General features: G+C 43.1%; 1 protein-coding gene across 1 annotated transcript in view; it reads left to right on the forward strand.

Moving 5' to 3' along the window:
• The first annotated feature begins 1,627 nt into the window (after positions 1–1,627).
• Positions 1,628–18,957, forward strand: part of GSG1 (germ cell associated 1) — a 108,343-nt gene continuing 91,013 nt past the window's right edge. The window contains exon 1 of the mRNA XM_083698760.1: positions 1,628–1,961. The gene's annotated coding sequence lies outside the window, so the exon portion shown is untranslated. The remainder of the gene's footprint in view (positions 1,962–18,957) is intronic.

Consider the following 18,957-nt stretch of genomic DNA (forward strand, 5'->3'; position numbering starts at 1 on the left):
GAGCTTCATAAAGATAAGCTGAATCCAGGATAAATCTGCTTTCTTTAGTTCTATCCATGGTCAACTTCAGACCACTTCATACAGTTACTGGAGAGTAGGGCTGCATCATTGGGCCTGCCCTCTTACATCTACATCCTAGACCTCGAGTCTTCCCCCAGCATACATCAACACGCAATCCATGGACCCTGAGGGGTGAGGCAAGGAAGCTGATAAACTTTGGGAGCATAGACAGTGGGGCAGTCCTCTTTCCCTTTCACACATATAATGCATGAAATGAACTTTGGATTCTTTCCTTAGTACCTATGGTTTCTAAGAATGTTGCTGCTTTGGTGAGGAATTCACTTTCCAAATGATGTGAATTAAATCACACCAGTCCCGTTTATCTAGTGTTGCCTTTAGGTCATAGGAACATAAGACGAACCAGATGCTTATGAGAAGCTCACAAGCAGGGCGTGGGGGTCAAAAACTGATGCTGTCACACTCACAGTTCTCTACAAACCCCAAATCTTAACCTCTTCTGCTATTGCGACAAGACCTTTATCCCATGTGGCATTAAGTTCTTCTAACCACAGATTTTATTGAAGGTAAAAATGGAGCACAGACCGAAGTTTGCAGGACAGTGTTTGTGGTAGCTGGCTTTAAGAAAGGAGTGGAGAAGTCTGGTAAAGCACTTGTTAACCTGACAGAAAGGCTTGACACTGACTTAAATATAGTTTTCCAAGCCAGAATATTCTATCTGTGGAAAAGCACAGGAATATGGTTGTGCATTTTGTGCTCTAGTAGCCTCATTGATGACAAGCAGTATACAAATGTGCCCTGCCATTTTGTGAACTGGGTTTAAGTTCAGTCAGTCATTTCACTTCAGCAGTTCCTCTTTGAGGTTTGCCTGTTTTAGAATTAATTGTAGCATTTACACAGGATTATATATCATTCTAGGATAGACTATTCATCCATTTAGCCCAGTAATCTGACTGCCAGCAGCTCTCCAAGATCTCAGGTAGAGGGTATTTTCCACTTTCTGCTACTTCCTGAATTCCTTTAACTGCGAGGGACTGAACTTCAGACCTACCTGTGAGCTATGGTAATTTCATTGCTTAGTATTAATATTTGCCCAGTACATTGTTAGAATTGTTATGGCCTCATTTCTATATAATTTTTTTCCCTCAAAAACTGTGTAGAATTTGCACAGGAGTACTCCTATACCTGCTAATAACTTTCTGCACTTCAAAGAAATGGAAAGCTTGAGGTAAAGCCAGAAATCAGTCTGGATTCTGCATTCTCTTCAAAAATAATGAAACTACAGAGACTCTCAGTTAATATTTGGGCCACTAAACACACCTATGCTTCCCAGTCAGCAAACCATGGAAAAACAGATGCCCCCACTTTGTGTCACATAATGCCTGATAAAGAATTTGGGAGGATTCAAAAGCTTGCCACAATTTTCTGACATCTTGCTTGGTTCTGCTAAACATACCTTAGATGGTTCTGTGGACCCAGGAGTCCCCCCTCCCCATAAACCTCTGCCTCAGTGAGCTGAAAATGTAATTGCTTTGCAAAGAGAAATGCAGTTTCACAGGGTGGGTGGGTGTGGGTGTGGGTGTGTAAGAGAGAGAGGGAGAGAATCGGATATGGTGGTCACTGAAAGACTTTCAGGAGGAGGCAGAAGGGACTGGAATATAATTTAAAGATGGTCAAGGCATAGCTGCATCAGGGAGCATTAGAGGAGGGAAAGAATGTGAGTAAAAGGAATGGAAGGAAAAGGCAGGGAGATTTGAGGATTTTCTTACTTTCAGGGATGTGAACAGGCTGATTCTGCCAACTAAGAATGCTTCCTTGTCATATCTCACCGGAAGACTATCTTCAAATGCACGTCCAGAGTACAAGAGAGAGCACGAAGATGGAAGAATACGGGATGGAAATGCGTGAGCGATGAGATGGGAGAAATAATCCAGGGGAAAATGGTAAGTAGTAAAAGAGGCGTCAGGGACAGAGGGGAAAAGAGGTTAAATGACAATGAAAAGGGGGGAGGCGGGAATGGGAAACAGAGTGGGGGTGGATTACAGATCCAAGTGGGAGGGACGTGTGTGTGTGTGTGTGTGTTGGTGTGCAGGGGAAGGAAAGTGCAACATCGGGGAGGTTGCAGTTAAAGATAATGTAAATGTGCCGAGCCTGTTTTCATCAAGTTGTCTGGAGAGCCATCTACTGTCGGCAAGTAGAACAGTCATTAGGGTGAACGCGCTGCCCTGGGTGAGTCAATGTCACTTCCTTCACTCCATAGCACTGGGCACATACTGAACTTGTCACAGATTAGTAAGTGATGCCAGAGAGTGAGCTGAGCTGGAAACGGCCGGGCCAGCTGCATGGAGCCTGAGGGGGAGAAAATGCAGCGCTCCAGAGCTCACACCCCCACCAGGCCGATTCCCCCAGCCCTTGCTTGTGCCTCAAATAGTAGGACACTGTGCTTGGTGGTAGCAGCTGCCTGGGCCATGTATTCTTCCCCATCCCCACTGCCCCTTCCTCCCCCCCCCCCCACAAATACTGACAATGCTAGAATAATGACCTTCATGACAGACATCACGCACCTTGGATATTCTGCCTCGGCCTGAAATGTGCTGGTGCTTTGCAGCAGTAAGGGGGAAGCAGATGCCTAGCAGGGTCTTGCTAGCAAAGCACACTGCTGTGGCCCTTCTGCTACCTGAGACTCCTGCCTCCTACCTCCACTTTCAAGCTCTTCCCAACACAACTTTGAGGAGCCGGAGCATCCGTGGCAATCACTTTTGCCACTGGTGCTCAGAAATAAATGCTCTTCCAGGTAGAGGTATATACAAGTCCATCTGAGTGACTGGGCATTGTCCTCACCTGCCTGATCGTAGCCACATAGGAGTGGCTCCTTCGCTCTCTGCTGAAGCTTATGCTGACAGTTCACTGGGCAACACACAGAAACAGTGTCACAGTTTCTGAATTGGTACATGCTAACACCCAAAAATGACATAGCTGCAGTGATGAATAAAGGCAAATGGCCCTGTTGTCCTGATACCAACAACACTATTTCATTTGTCCCTGTTGCTGGAGACTGGGGTAGAATGCTGAGTCCGTGGTCTTGTGGCCACTTACTTTCCCTAGTTTAGACCCTTGTCTGTAAGAATGGATTTGTAGAATGCCATGCAGTCTGAGTTTGCAGCAACTAGCTCACGTCTTTGCATTCCGGCGTTCCCATGGTAGACCGAGGGAAACAATAGACTTTACTTCCTTCCACCCCTCACATTCTCCAAATTATTTCCAATCTTCTCTTAAGCATTCTGGGCCCATAACCCCCGTTGGTTGGGAAAGAAATTATTAGGTAAATTCCCTGCATGCCTAAGATCCAGGTTTGGGGTGAGTACTCTTTGGTGAGAGAACCCCAGCCAAGATTTAAAATCACAAAATATGCAGGAAAGCAAAGCATGGGAATTTAGGTGGTTAAACATTAAAAGATCCCCTTCTAAGTTGCTTGCAAAGTTCCCCTCTTCCTTTGGCATACAAAGTGACCACATGCATGATAAGTTTAAAATGGTTTACTTACAGACTCTTCAAAGCTCAGATCCATGTGCTTTTCTATACAGCAGTCAGAAAACATAGGCAGCAAAACCTAGGTTCCAAAGTAGTATATAGAAACACAAAGATGGCTTGCAAAAGCCATGCAGTCTGAGAAACTAGCTCCGACCTCCTTACTTGTAGGGTTCACATGATGGAATGGGAGAACAAAGAGCTTGATAATCCGTCCTCCCAAGGTGAGGGGGAGTACCCTAGCTAAGCCTGGCAGGACAGCTTACTCTATGGTCTTAACCCTTTCATGCATTAATTACATCTTAAGCATGTTGGTAATAGGAAGCTGGATATCCTACATGTCCTCTGTTAGCCTTTTACTATGATACCTTTCTCCTCTCTGTCCTTCCTGGGGCTTCAAAGCATTTAAAATCCAAGTATTGCAGCCAAGAGAATTGTCCCCATATTCTAGATTCATTACCTCCTTTTTATATTCCTTCCTTGTCATTCTTCCTACATCAGATGTGGACTCCTTGTTCTTCTTCTTCTAGTGTTCTCATCTCAGACTCGGAGCCTCCCTGAAATCTCCACTCTCCACCCAACACACGGGCTCAAACATTCTTTCCCATTGTGTACATTCTCCTGCTCCCCCCACCCCCGGATTGCTTACAAAAACACAGTCACCTTTCTGACACACGAAGTGACAGCATCTATTTTTTCCTTCAGCTCTTTTCTTATAATGCTCCTCTCACTTAGCCTTCTGTCTCTGCATCATATCCCTGATTCTGCCTGCTTTTCTTCCTACAACCAATTCTTGAACAGTGTTGGTTGTCAGGTCCTCTGGTCGGGAGCTGAACTTGCTTTGAGTTTGCATGGTGCCTGCTTAGCAAGAGAGAGAAAGCTGCTGCTGTGAATAACTGTGTCAGCATTTATCATGGAAGCCACAGTAGTTGCATTGGCTACTTTGCAATCTTGCTTCTAATGCTGCAGACCTCTCGAGCATTGCTGAATGAGCATGCAGCTTTCTGGCACCCGAATGGAGTTTGAGTTTCTTCACAGACCTGTCAAGCATCTGGGCCAAATGACCAAATTAACACTGTATTCCCTGTATCGGTCAGACCATCTTTTTGGTCTGCTTCCTCCTACTTCTGCTGATCCCAGAGCACACCTGTCTGGCAGCACAGTATGCTGTCCCTATTAACGTCCACTTCACACTTCTGCTCATCTTGCCTGGATGTTCCAGCAATCCAAGATGTTTGCTATCACCAAGGGATCTTTCTCAATCTGGTACATATCAAAGTAAATGAGGCATGCTCAGGAATGATTATGACATGACATGGTGCAGAACTGGGAGCAGATGGGGCTTCCCCTAGGATGTTCCAGGTCTCTTTTCAGGGGACTGGAGGGAAGATACAGTGCTCTTAATGACTGCCTGCATATCAGCCAAAAGAGATTACCAGGATGAATGCAGTGAAAATTCCAATGGAATACAGCTGGGTTTGGTTGTTTTTTTGGTTTATTGGTCCATGGTTCTGCAGGTAACTCTGTTTCTTCCATTATAGAATTTCCCTTTGCCACACAGAAAAGAAGAATGAAATGAATGAAGAATGAGTAGATTCAGGGTGGGAATTTTATTTTAATATGAGATGGGGCAGATGCCTAGGAAAGAAAATCTTCCATATCTGGCATCTTCCTGAAGTTCTCAACGCATTTTTCTCACAGGGCTCTGCTATTTATCCTTCAGCTGATTTAAGCTTTTCTGAACGGCATCTTGCCAGAGGCTATTATATAACAAATAGTCTTTGGGAACAGGGCTTTAATGTAAAACCTGGCATGAAGAGGAATCCATGATGGGATGTGGGTCTGTATGGAAATAATTCAAAGACTAAGAGTCAAGCTTGTGTGTGTGTGTGTGTGTGTGTGTGTGTGTGTGTGGTGCCAGATGACCTTACATAGGTACACTGTTGAAGTTTAGGAGAGCTCACTCAGTAGAACATGAGATTCTAATCTCAAGGTCATGGTCTCAAGCCCCTCGTTGGGCAAAAGGTTCCTGCCTTGTATGGGGTTGGTCTAGATGACCCTCATGATCCTTTCCAGCTCTCCAATCTATGATTCTATGACAGCAATTACAGCTGGTAGCAATTTACAAAAAACAAAACAAAACACATTAGCATTGCAGGAGTCCAACAGGTTTGATCAGTCATTCTTCTAAATGCAGAAGTTATTCTCCATGTTCTTCAGCTCCATCTACTGGTTCTCTTACAGCTTAACGGAGAGATGTGCAAGCTGGTAACTTGAACTAAATAGGAAACATTGTAAATGCAGAGCACCTCGCATTATGAAAAAAATTAACATTAACAGGGATATGCTAGCTTCATGGGGGGAAATCATACTTTGGAAATGCTAGCTTTGTATGAGAAATATAAGAGAGAATTAGATGGGCTTATTTTTTTTTTTTTGCATTGTGCATTTGACATTTTAAATTTTGTTTATTTGCCCTTCACTAATACCAAACTAATCAAAGAATGCAAACTCCATCACATTAAAACATCTTCACAAAGCTGGAGCTTACATACAAGCATTCAGGACAGCCATGTGTGAAGACAGCCTGACAGTTTGAGGTTTGTTTGGATTTTATATAGTGATGTTAATAGTCTGCCCCTTTGCTGATCAGAACAAACTTGCTCATGATTCAGTGTCTGCTTCTTTATGTGCAAGATTTATTACCCATATATCTAGGCAAGTCCCTCCGGAGACTTCAAATATAATATTTTACAGAAGCAGTTTCCCACTTTGCTGTCACATGCATACACTCACCTTGGAAAATCTCAGCCATCCTCTGCTTCCCTAATTCTCCTCCTCCATGGCTACTTATTTTGAGAAAGGCATGCTAGGGAGAAGGCTAAGCTGATATTCTTTTCCCAGTCATGCAGGAAATTTTTAATATGGGAGAATTTCATATGCAGGGTTAAGCCAGCACATTCCAGGAATCACTATACCATGCAGTCTTTTCTCAGGCAGGGTTTTGTTCTGAGCCAAAGGCTGCAGGAAAATTCATTCATTAGTTCTCATAGATGCTAATATTTCCTTTAAAAAAAAGGAAATATTAAATCATTTCCTCTTCTCTGTAACTTATGAGCTGGCTCCATGAATGCTTTATAGACTGGAATATCTCACCTATGAAGAATAAGAAGTAGAGATCACCTTTTTAATTAAAAAAAAAAGGATTTTTAATATTAATAATAATAAAATGTACTTTTTATCCAACATGTTTGTGTTCTTTTCCAACTTTTGATATTGTAGGTGCAGAAAATGCAAACCAAGCCAAACCAAACCAAACCAAACCAATTCAAAGTCCATTTGTGATACCAGTTTATGTTAATTTGACCACAAATAGTTTGTCCTTTCATAAAGGAATTAAGTTTTACAAATTCTCACAGCTGAAAGAAAATACTTTCTAAAATGAGGTTATGCAGTATTTCTGTAACCTCAGTACCATTCAGATCTTGCCTGAGTGGATATTAGAAAACACATGTGTTTCAAATCAAACTAATAATTAGCACAAGAAAGCTGGAAGGAGAAACATTTGGAAAACACACCACATTGAAAGAATCCATTCTATTCTATTTGAAGTTGTTCTCTAGAGATTGGAGAGTTTGGTCTTGAGTCCTCTAAGAACAAATCCCCATCTCTCAGTGTTGCAGAGAGCATCAGTTATGTACATGTCTAGATTCCTTTCCATTGTAGATTTCCTCTTCTGGGGAAGTGTGAGTTCTACATTAGTGAGTGTAGTTGCAGAGCAGTTTGTACTGCTCCTTGTGGCAAAATTGCAATGTGGGTCAACAGAAACAAATGACAGGCATCATGTACCTAAGAAACTGTTATCTAAGCATTAATGACACAGAAGAGAGAAAGTGTGTTGAAGGGGGATTAGAATAAGCAAATAATATTCTAATATAAAAGGAAACTAGAATATGAAATAGATAGCGTAATAATGTTAGCTTAATAAAAGTGGAGAATCCTTGTTATCAGTAACACCCCCAACGTTTTGTAAATGCATAGTGCGTAATATCCTGCCATCTAACAAGCCCCATAGCTAGTGGTCCTTCTGCATACTTGGCACATGGGGTCTCCTGAAATATGCTCAGGTTCAAATCGGTTCAAACCTAGTTAAAAGGATCATGGGAAGGATTCCTGCCTAAGACCTCAGAGAGCCAATGCTTGTCACATAGACTGTACTGACTTAGGATCAGGGCAACTTGAGAACTTCCAAAATACTCATTTGAATGCTACCTTTATTAGACCACCCACATCTCCCAAACTAGTGTGCAAGCTTTCAAGTTATGAAGAAAAGGCTCCATTTGAATGTCTGCTACCTCCTCCTGTTCTCCATCTTCTTATGGGATGCAGACATGGGATGGCTTGAACAACAGCCCTTTTCTCTCCCCCATCTTCTCCTGTTATTGCCCTGCTTTGTCGCAGCCAGAGGAGGGAAGGTGGTTGGCATGGGAAATGGTCCGGTATTGGAAGGGAATTGTATCCCAGCAACAAATATGGAGAGTGACATATTTCCCATCCACTTCAAAATGATGGTTAAGGCTGGAGCCTCTGACATCTACATTGCCCTGATGCATCTAACTCTCCCCCCCCCCCCCGAATGCATTCCAGTAGCAGCTAGATGCTGATGCTCAAATCCCAGGGCTGTTGTGTTTGGGGAATTTGCTTCTAATTAATTCTGGGGAATTTAAGATGTAATTTCTCCTGTCTTCCTTTGTGACCTGCATGGTTGGGTTCATAGGCAAGATGCTCATTTTTGTGTCATGTCAAGATTTACATGCTGCATAATTGACTATAAGGCAGCTCATATTTGTGCAGCTGAGTCCACAGGCTATTGTTTGTGTGCCTTCACCTTCTCGGTGGCAGTCACCTGGCTTTTCTATTGTGTGTTAAATTTGTTTAGTGAAGTGTAATCCCCCTGTCTTTTATAAGACACTACTGTGTGATTTTCTGTCGCTTGCAGAGGTGAGACTCATCAGCCTTCTAAGCTGGAATCTTCTTTCCCTGGAGGAATTCACTCTTTTCTTTGATGGGAATAGGTGTAACTGAGACATAATTTAACCAAAGAGAACAATGTTGAAATTCTGCTTTCTTTTTTTGTGGGGTTTTCATAGCACACACAGGGAAAGGACATAGTCAAGATGTTGGTTTCAGGTATGCTTGTATTTGCTTCTGCTTATCTTTTAATTTGAAAGGTAATAATTCAAGAATTTCACCTGGGCTAGGTGAAAACTTCTTTTTCTTCTTTTCTTTGGGTTTTTGTGACTGGGTATTCTTATCCACATCCAAGCTTGGTATCACTTGGCTTCTTGCAAAAGCTGATTTCCAAATTTACTTCCTGAAAGTAACATTCCCTTGATTTTATTTATTTTTAAAGGCAAGCATGGCACACTCTTTTTGGAACCAATTTCAAAACAGTTTTCTCCTCTCCTTTCTTTGTTCTTTGTTTCTGTTTTGCTTTCATTTTCCATGGCGGGATGGACCCAAGGGAGGGGGAGGGGAATCAGATGCTTGGCGTATCATTTACGCCTTCCCCTGTTCTCTGCATAACTCTATATGCACAGAAGACGGAACTGATGGAAGATGGAACCCCCCAGCTACTTTTTAAAAGGTACAGTGGTACCTCAGGTTAAGAACTTAATTCATTCTGGAGGTCCGCCCTTAACCCGAAACTGTTCTTAACCTGGGGTACTACTTTAGCTAATGGGGCCTCCCGCTGCTGCCACACTGCGGCGGCGGCGGTGCAATTTCTGTTCTCATCCTGAAGCGAAGTTCTTAACCTGAGGTACTATTTCTGGTTTAGCGGAGTCTGTAACCTGAAGCATCTGTAACCTGAAGCGTCTGTAACCCGAGGTACCACTGTATTTCCAGGTGGGCTATAAATGGGTTGTTGGGTTGTTGCAAACAGTTGTCAGCAGTTGGGGTTTTTGTGTTCTAGTAGGATTTTATCCAAAAATGGTGAATCTAGATTAAATTTGTGGGGTGGGGGAATACTGGCTGGCAGTTTGGTGTGACAATGATATTTTGTGGCTGCTACCCAAAAAGGGGGGGAGTGTGCATGAGAAATGGCCCCTAACAGGAAATAGGACCTTTTCTGCTGAAATGAACATTCTGAAGTTTTCTAAGTACGTTTCTGAGCACAATTCAAAGTGTTGGTGCTGACCTTTAAAGCCCTAAACGGCCTCGGTCCAGAATATCTGAAGGAGCGTCTCCACCCCCTTTGTTCTACCCAGACACTGAGGTCCAGCGCCGAGGGCCTTCTGGTGGTTCCCTCACTTCGAGAGGCCAAGTTACAGGGAACCAGGCAGAGGGCCTTCTCGGTAGTGGCACCCACCCTGTGGAACGCCCTCCCACCACATGTCAAGGAGAACTACAACTACCAGACTTTTAGAACACATCTGAAGGCAGCCCTGTTTAGGGAAACTTTTAATGTTTGATGCAGTACTGTATTTTAATATTTTGTTGGATGCCACTCAGAGTGGCTGAGGAAGCCCAGCCAGATGGGCAGGGTATAAATAATAAATTAGTAGTAGTAGTAGTAGTAGTAGTAGTAGTAGTAACAAACTATCAGGTTTCTTGCTAATTCAATCCTTGGGCATATTGGGAGTTACATGAGTGTTCACTTCCAGAGGACCCCTCTTCATCTTAATAGATATAAGACATGGCTGCCATATTTCAAAGTACTGCATAAAATGCCAGGGTCTCTGTGGAGGAGTATACTTGGCTGTTCTAGGCCAGTACCAGTTTGGCCATATGGCTCTCCCTTTTTTCTTCTGGCAGTGAGCATAACATCTTGTGTTTCATTTGGTAGCAATCTTCCTTCTGGATGCTCTCTTTCCAGGATGATGTGGGGAAATTTTACATTCTAAAACAGCCCTGGGGAAGCTGTGGCCCTCCAGATGTTGTGGACTCTAACTCCCATCAGCCCCAGCCAGTGTGGCCAATGGTTGGAAATGATAGGAGTTGGAGCTCAACAACATCTGGAGGGTCACAGCTTCCCCATCCTGATTCTAATGTCACTTGTGTTCTGCTAGTTTCAAGCTTTTGGCCTGCTTGAAATCTATACACATCCTTATGTGTTCGAAAGGCACTGATGGGAGCTATTTGTGGCTTGATGTTATCATTGCTACCATTCTCCTGCCAGTGCTAGTAAGTGAATGTATGAGATCAAATAAGTGCTAGTAAGCAATTGGAAGGTTAAAATGTATTATGCTGGATATGTGCCTGAAACGTGCAGCTTTCATTTTCAGTGATAGGGTCATTCCAGAACCAGGCACAAATTGGTAAAACTACGAGAGACACTGGGGGTTGAGTTGTTGGAAAGATTGGAAGACTGTCCAAGACGATCTCTCCCATCACTAAGTAGACTTATCTATATTTTTTTTTCTATTTTCTACTTTCTGCTGGCCTTTGGTGTCCTTCACATTTGCCACTTTGCTTGTAATTTCTCATTATATTATTTCATGCCAACTGCCAGGCATTTGTATACCGCCATCTAAATGAAATAATAACAGTGTACAAAATAGCCATATTAGTGGGTGTCCCATTTATTTCAGGCATCTGAAGAAAATGTTCTTTGTGGTAGAAAGGAAAGCACAGTTAAGGAGACCTGATTTACATCATGACTAACATGCTTGGAGGTTCGACTGTGAATTAAGGCAAACACTTCATTTGAGCATTACTACAAACAATGCAGATGTAGCCCAGAGGTGCCCAGGATAATGCTAACAAATTTTTAATTTCTAAAACTAAAATTGAATTATTGCATTCGGGGTAGGGGGTTATTATTCTTTTTAAAAAAATAGATATAAGTCTGCTAATATGATTTCTAAGAATGCAGCAAATTACTGTCATTACAAAGCCCTTTGGTACTCCTGGCACCAAAGTGAAGGCAAGAATATTGGTCGGTAAGTCACTTTACTATGCAGAAGGCTAATAAAGCTTTCTTTTTTAAAAGAAGAAGAAGAAGAAGAAGAAGAAGAAGAAGAAGGGGGATATGAGTTAAGGATTAACTTTTAGGCAATCTGATTTGATTTGTTGGCCATTGTGTAACTTGTGCTTAATAAACAACATTTTAGTATCCATTAGCAGAGTTTTGCTTATGGCTACAAGCCACAGCACTACCCCTTTAATAGCTTGAACTTCTCTGGGGAGCAAGGTGGAACAACTTATTGGCTACCTTGGAGCTATCCATGGTCCTGCTGCTGTTGACCTTGCTCTCTCTTGCTACCTGTTACCCTGCATCTTGAATTCCAAGTTATGCTTGCTAACTGTCAGAGGTCCAGTGGCTACTGCACTGATGGAAGTATGTATCCTTTAAAATTAGGATTAAGAACCTGTGGGCTATATGTGACCTTGTTCAAATTTCATGGGGTGTATGTGACCTTGTTCTAATTCCATGTTGCTCACATAAATGAAGTGGCACAGAGAGAAGGAAGGAGGGAAGAAGTGTGTGACAGAGAAAGAGAGAGAAAGAGAAAGAGGAGAGAGAGAGAGAGAGAGAGAGAGAGAGAGAGAGAGAGAGCGCGCGCAACACTATCCAATTCTGCATACTTCACCTACTTTTGTCTGGCTTTGCACACCATTGGCTTGGCTGCACCCTCCATTGGTTCTGCTCTTTCTTACCATCATCTGTGGTCCCCTGCTGATTTTTACTGTGGGTCAGTGGGAATGGGGCATACTGCCACATTACAAGGAGCCTCTCCATGCAGTAGTATGCTAATGCCCCTGAATGCTTGCAGAAAACTCTGAGGCATGCCTTCACTTCATATAGGGGACCCACACAGAGGCATGCTCACATTGTGTTTTTTATTACTAAAAAGCTTGTTCTGTTTTATTTGAATTGTGCTCACACATTGAAATAATGTGACATTTCTCAAGCTATGAGTCTCAAAGAGAACTCAGCTGTCTCGTCAATCTGAATGATGGGAAACAAGGCTTTTATTAGTTCCCTTCAGCATGTAAGTCCACACATTGAAAAGGAAAGTGTAAATCCCTACCATGACATGACATGGTTTCCATGTTCTCATCCTAATGTCCACACGTTTAATGTAAAATGTCTGCAATGTAGAAGCCTATGCAACTGGTCCTCATGTAAGCATCTGGGTTTTCTGCAACCCTAATCATGCCTGTATGTGCAATTTCCCCCATCTCTGATGTTCATGCTAATGCATCAGTATTCAGGAACAGGGACACAGGGAAGTCTGTTGGATCAGATCAAAGGTCCTGCTCCCAGCAGTGGTCAACCAGGTCCTTCTCAAAAGGTCACAAGCAGAACATGAAGGCAAAAGCCCTCCCTTTCCTCTCTACTGTCCATCTTCTCAACAACTGGAAAAACTCAAAACCTGCACTTGCAGCAATTTCACAGGCTCAGTTACCACTACTAGAGCTGTTTCTCTGAATCCTTCCATTGTTATGTTTGATACCCCATACCCAGATGCCCTCCAGGCTTTTTGAACTACAATTCCCAACACCCTCAGCCTGGGTGTGGGGCTGATGGGAGTTGTAGTCCAAATTGTCTGAAGGGCTCTAAAATGGAGAAGGCTGATCCAGAGATATGAAGCTCTGTAATCCATCACAGTTAAGGCAGCAATCCTTTATGTTTCCAAGACAGCAAATGCAATGTTGCTTAAGTACAAAGGATCCAGCGTTCCCAGGAGAGTCAGCAAAATGAATCAGACAAGTGAAAGCTTTTCATTTTAACTTGCTTAACCATCCTTCTAAAGGGTAACTTTCAAACTGACCTTAAAAAAATAGTCTTTCAGGCTAGAATGTTGTAGACTAGGAGTGAACAAATCCTCCACATATATATATTTTTTTCTTCCTTGTTCCATATACTGTTTCTTTCCCTCAATATGCTCGTCTTTGAATTTTGAATTTCTGGAAATGGGCTGTGTGATTTTCCTCGATCCCCCTCAGTTTATTTCCTTATTTATATTTCACTTTTCTATTAAAATAATAAGGAATGCGGCTAACAATAAAAGGAAACAATTAGTGGTTTTGACACAGCAATATTTATTTCCTTATTTATATTGTGCTTTTCTATTAAAATAATAAGGAAAGTGGCTTACAATAAGAGGAAACAATTAGTGCTATTCTGACCCCTTGCTGATTTTCACATACTTTTCTCTCTCTCAAATGCTCTCAAAGCTGTGCTTTCTTGCATATCTTTGTGGTCACAAGAAAGACCTGTGAGTGTGTGGTGGGGCTTTCCCTATGGTCTGCGTGACTCCTTCCACCTCTTTTCATCAAAATGAAGCTCCCTCTCCCTGCTTGCCTTTTTAAGAAGGAACACCAATTTCCTTCTCATCTCCTTCAAATGGTTGAAATGAAGACCATTCAAAGGTTTGTCACAGCCCTGAAAACAATACATCCTTAAAAGAGAACAGCAATAGAGAGACATTGGTAGTTAAACATCACTAATAAAATGTCAAGAGGCAGCAGTACTGAAACTTGAGCAAGAACATCATAAAACATCAGGTTACTGGTGAAAACCTAGACTAAGAAAGGGTTTCCATCCATTGAAAGATGGAATGAGAGAGAGCCTGGCAAATTTCCATACTGGAAGTGGTCCCACAGTCATAACACCACCAAGGACTGAAGTCCTCATCTCATCCTTCTGATCTCACATGGATCAATATATATTATCAAGGTGATAGTTTAACTCCTGACCAAACAACCCCTGCTGAGGCATCTGCATGTGAAACTGAAGCCTCCTGCTCGTGAGGCATATGCCATACAGCTATCATGCAGTCTTTCCTTTTAAACAATGAAACGGAAACGGAAAAATAAACAGAGTTGTTGGTCAAGAGAGCTCTATCATGCAGCCTTTACATCCCTGAAAAGCAAGATGAAGCTAGTCACAAGTCCTATGAATGTTGATGAAACTAAAGTGTGACTCATTTGGATTCTGGATCCAACCCACTGTCAGTATAACATTCCAGCTATGATCAGCAGAACGATAATCGGCACGGTGCTGATTTCTGCTCAAGACAAAGCAATGCTCAACTTCCTCAAAAAAATAATCTCTCTAGATGAAAGTCCTTAGTTCATACCAAGAGAGGAGCAGGCACACAGACAGATGCCTGCCTTAAAAAAACAAAAGACTAACCTAAACATGGAATGGGGAACTTCATGTTGCTGGAATAAAACTCCCTTACTATTGTTATGCTGGCCGGGGATGATGGAAGTCCAACAACAACTGGAGGGGTCACAGTTCCCCACTCCTGACCAAAAGTCAGCATTATATGGCACCCAAGCAACTCAGGCATCATATATGAACTGGAATTCTGCTTGAGGGTCTGCCTACCAAGAGTCAAGAGAGAATATATCCCTGTTCTATCTTCCTGGGTTGAAATTATGTTAACGGGGTATCTCCCCCTTCAGCTCCTTCCTGATGTGCTGAAATGCCATGTTCTCAGATGCAGAGAGGTGTCCCCATGTCCACAGGGTCACACCAGACTGGGGGATCATCTTGTAGGGAGGTAACATACGCAGAGGAAAATGTTTCAGGCGCCTTTCAGATATGCCTCTATTCTACTCCTAAAAACAGACCCTGGGCCTCTCTCTACTTTCTGCATGCTTGGGGAAGATCTGGGTTTTAAACACTTAGATCTGCTGCTCTCGTAGCTAGATTGGCCTTGACGTGGGGGCAGGGAGGTGGGGGGGATCCTTGCTTTCTAACCAGTTTGACATTTAATCAAGAAAACGGAAATGCTTGAAAAAGGCATGGGCTATTTCTGTGCCGGGAGACCTGCAACCATCCAAGTATGAATCATTAGGGTGGGAAGAAGCTGTCACTTCAGTATCTTGCACAATAGAGAGAAGAAAGCGGATAAACATTTTTCCAGCCTTTGAGATTAATTTGGGACTAGCTTGTCCCATGTGCTTGCAGTTGCTGTTTCAATCTACTACAGCTAGCCCAAGGTTGTTGTTTAAAACACAGAGCAGGCTGCAACACTACTCCCCAATTGGCTTACAGTTTCTTGCCACCACCCCTCAATCTGCCTTCAAACTGGGGCAAGGGGAGCCCAAAGGCTGCAAGGCAGGAAAGCACTTAATAAATTCTCCCCGTTGCTGTGTGCCAGACACTAATCTGTTGTTCCCTAGCTCCCTCCCCCTTTAACTAAAGAGCACCTGTCATATTGGGACTAATTCTTGGGGTGGGAAAGGACACATCCAAAGCCCAGGGTCCAATTTATGAGTTTAAATGTGACTGCCTTAAAAGCCAATGCCAGCCTTCCCCAGCCTTGTGCATTGCAGATGGACCAAAAGTATCATAAGCTCCAGTCGCCATGTCCAATAGTCAGAGGTGGCAGGTGTTGTATTATTGAAGAGCCAGAGGGCATCAGGTTTGGAAAGACTGGCCAACATTGTACCATCTCAGCAAGGGGCTCCAAACTTATGGGCAGGGCGTTATTTCCAGCCGGGATTCACAGGAACTCGGTTCCAGCACCTCTCAGCTTTTATAGCTCTTTGTCTTTAAACCAGAGTCACACTAGAAAGCTGCACATAAAGGACAGCCTTCTGTAGAGCAGAACACATGGTCACCCTTCTGTAAACATCCAGTCTTATAGGGAAATGACCTTACACATGGTCATGATTTTGGCAACTATTATGTGGCTGTGAAAGGCCAGCCATTACAGACAGAAGATGATATTCCATGCTTGTCCTACTCAACGTGGGTCCATTGAAATTAATGGATAGGATTAACTCTGGTTTAATGTGTCAATTCCGAGCAGTGCTTGGCTAAATGCAACCCAAACTTTCTTATTACATGAATGCAATGTTGGTCAAAGCAAGCCTTTAGAGAAAAAAGTTCTGCCCCCACCCAGAGGAAACATTTTCTTCTGTTCTCAGGCTTTGGAATGCATTTGCGGAGTAAGGTCTCACAGAAATGAAATATTTCCCCTCCTTTCTTGTAGGATTGCCATCTCTCCCCCCCCCCCTTTTTTTAAAGGAAAATGGCTCTATGCTTTTAAGAGCTACACAGCAAGCAGAAATTACACTGATGTTAAAAGTGATGTTGTTGTCCTGCCTGGGTCATTATCACCAGAGTAGACACATTTCCCATTTGATAATGGGCTAATCAGAGCATTAGATTTTAGAACTCTCAATATGATGTTTTCTGCAAACTTTCTCAGTGTGTATGGTAGGATGACTTTAGCCACTGGCATAGTTACTCCTAGTTGCTCTCTTGTTGCTGATTCTCAGCAGCAAAGTTTGCTTTGGTTTAAAATGAACTTGATGCAGGTGACAGAGCACTGCAGGTCATTGTGGCAGCAGCAGCAACAAAATCCTTATGTCTGCCACAATTCTAACAAGTGGTCAAGCTTGAACTTCCTTGTTTTAAAATTTCAAAAAAAGGGGGGGGGACATATATGATCATTCTTCTTTTTCTGACCTTCAGTTTCTACAGTGTCCAGAAAATTTTGCTTCCAGTGAAAATAGAGGAACAAAAGGAGATGGAAGATCTGCAGAAGTAACAATTGAGCATATAAATGGAAGGAGATGACAAAGGTGCCCCCCAACTAGGAGGAAACTCCCCTCTCCCCAGGGAACTGTAATTTAAGTAATACAGAACAACATTTGTCTTTGAAGGGGTATCTCAAATGAAGTGTTTAATGCTGATATCTGCAGAGATGCAAGACCATCAGCATAAATTAATTATTAGGGAGCACACGGCAACATTATTGAATGGGGCGGCAGTGGCGGGGGGGGGGGGGGGGAGGTGGAGAGTCCAATGCAAACTTAAAGAGTGGAAGAGCAAGATAAACACTAGGAAGCAGCAAGTAAGCTCCTTATCAGACTCTGTGGTTTTGGATGGCGCATGGTCAGTCTCATTAGCATATCTTAATTAGGAATTAGCCTATCATTTGTGGAACAAATCATGATTTAAGACACTTGGGGTTAGAAATAATTAATTTATGCTTTTAAAAGGCACATTTTGGTATGTGTTGAAAGTGCCGGGTATATAGAACACACAGCCATCTATTTAACTTTTCCTCCTTTCCTTATGGTCTCCCTTTACCTAAGACACATAAGAAAAGTCCACCAGCTTTAAAATGCTACTTTGACTTCCCACTTACACAAAAAACTGTTGCTCATGTCGTATAAACACAGCTGCACCTCTAAACAGTTTGTTCAGCTAATCTCTTCTAAGCATTCTCTTATTATATTTTTTTAACCTATTTGAATAGGCTTTTAAGTCTCACTTCGAAAGCAATAGCGTCCAGCCTAAGCATAAATGGATGGGGAAAACAGAATTGCTGTCTGGTGCGAATAAACAATTCTGCAGACAATTTCTCTCCAGATGTAGTTGGACTACAACACCCATCATCCCTGAAGACATGCTGGCTGGGGTCATTGGAAGCTGGAGTCCTGCAAAATCTGGGAGGCCCAAGCTTCCTTGTTTCTTCTCTAAACCTTGTGCAATAAATGAGCAACAGCTGTACGATTTTATTTATATCTATAAGATTTTGCAGACTTTGGCCGTGAACTGGGGCCCTACAAAAATAAAAATCAAGTTGCGCCCCACTGCTTCACATTGGGCCCCACTGGCTAGCCCTGAGTCTCATAGTTGCTGGGCCTGAGTTGCCCTGCCCTTGCATGAAGTCTTGGGTTTGCAATTTTGGGAGAGGGGAGACTGCCCACTGGGGAGCGGGCTGGCTGGGAAGGCCTCCTGGATTTAGAGGCACTACGCTTCAGCCTACTTAAATCCGGCACTGGGTTAAGGCGGCAGCCACCCCTCTGCCGCCACCATCGCTGCAGCATCAACATCCCAAACATGTACTGTAGTATTTATTTGTTTCTTTATTTAGCCACACACCCCTGACCAACCAGATTGGTTGACCCAAGGAGAGACTCCCTAATGGTGTGAGGGCTACTCACACCCCCCACGCAGAGGGGAGAGCTCATGATGAGCCCGCAAACAGGAAATGGCTTTGGTGGGCAGGCGCTTGGGGGCCGCAAGAGATTGCTTTTTCAAAATTGCCTGGGGGGGCCATTTGAAACTAGCCCGGGGGGAGCAAGTGACCCCCAGACCAGACTTTGGACATACCTGAGCTAATGGAATAGGTTGCTGTGTGTGCTTGATGTGGCTCCCCCAACAGCTTATCCGGTTTGCAAAAAGGAAAGGAAAGGAAAAGCTAGGGATCTGAGCTAAGAGATGGCTTTTAAACAAGTTCCTGGGGGCTGCTTTATACTGGACCCACTGGCCTGGCATAAAACTGCCCTGTCTTTTTCTAAATGCAAGGCAGCTTTTTGGTATTTTCAGTACTGGGGAGGGGGAGAAGAGGTTTGCCCTCCTTCTTGAACCACTTTGGCTGAAGTGGAGTACATTGGCATTTCAAATAGGCTGCCTGATACTCCCCCCCT

The sequence above is a fragment of the Podarcis gaigeae genome (assembly GCF_964106915.1).
Source record: "Podarcis gaigeae genome assembly, chromosome: 10".
Lineage (NCBI taxonomy): Eukaryota > Metazoa > Chordata > Lepidosauria > Squamata > Lacertidae > Podarcis > Podarcis gaigeae.